Source organism: Carex rostrata, unplaced genomic scaffold, assembly GCF_964058835.1.
Source record: "Carex rostrata unplaced genomic scaffold, lpCarRost1.2 SCAFFOLD_63, whole genome shotgun sequence".
In the NCBI taxonomy this organism is placed as follows: Eukaryota; Viridiplantae; Streptophyta; class Magnoliopsida; order Poales; family Cyperaceae; genus Carex; species Carex rostrata.
Genome location: NW_027601212.1, coordinates 52,501 through 53,448, shown reverse-complemented (window position 1 = coordinate 53,448; position 948 = coordinate 52,501).

The following is a 948-nucleotide window of genomic DNA, read 5'->3' as shown; positions in this document are numbered from 1 at the left end:
ACACGAATATGTTACCGAAAAACACGGACCACGCGGGTTGAAATCCCCAGCCGTAGAACCGGCGAAACACGGTGGGGCAGGGCGTCTAAGCGTGGAGGCGCCCGTAAGACCGATGCGGGTTGAAATCCCCAGCCGTAAAGCCGGCGAAAAGCGGTCGGGCAGGGTGACTCCGCGTGGAGTTTCGCCCGTAAGGCCGATGCGGGTAGCCGCGCGGGTTGAAATCCCCAGCCGTAAAGCCGGTGAAACACGGTTCATTGGGGCGCCTAAGCGTGGAGGCGCCCCGCAGAGACCGAGCGGGTTGAAATCCCCAGCCGTAAAGCCGGCGAAACACGGTTCATTGGGGCGCCTAAGCGTGGAGGCGCCCCGCAGAGACCGAGCGGGTTGAAATCCCCAGCCGTAAAGCCGGCGAAACACGTTCGGGCAGGACGTCTAAGCGTGGAGGCGCCCGTAAGACCGATGCGGGTAGCCGCGCGGGTTGAAATCCCCAGCCGTAAAGCCGGCGAAACACGGTTGAGCGGGGCGCCTAAGCGTGGAGGTGCCCTGCAGTGACCGAGCGGGTTGAAATCCCCAGCCGTAAAGCCGGTGAAACACGGTTGAGCGGGGCGCCTAAGCGTGGAGGCGCCCCGCAGAGACCGAGCGGGTTGAAATCCCCAGCCGTAAAGCCGGTGAAACACGGTTGAGCGGGGCGCCTAAGCGTGGAGGCGCCCCGCAGAGACCGAGCGGGTTGAAATCCCCAGCCGTAAAGCCGGTGAAACACGTTCGGGCAGGGCGACTCCGCGTGGAGTTTCGCCCGTAAGACCGATGCGGGTAGCCGCGCGGGTTGAAATCCCCAGCCGTAAAGCCGGTGAAACACGGTTCATTGGGGCGCCTAAGCGTGGAGGCGCCCCGCAGAGACCGAGCGGGTTGAAATCCCCAGCCGTAAAGCCGGCGAAACACGTTCGGGCAGGG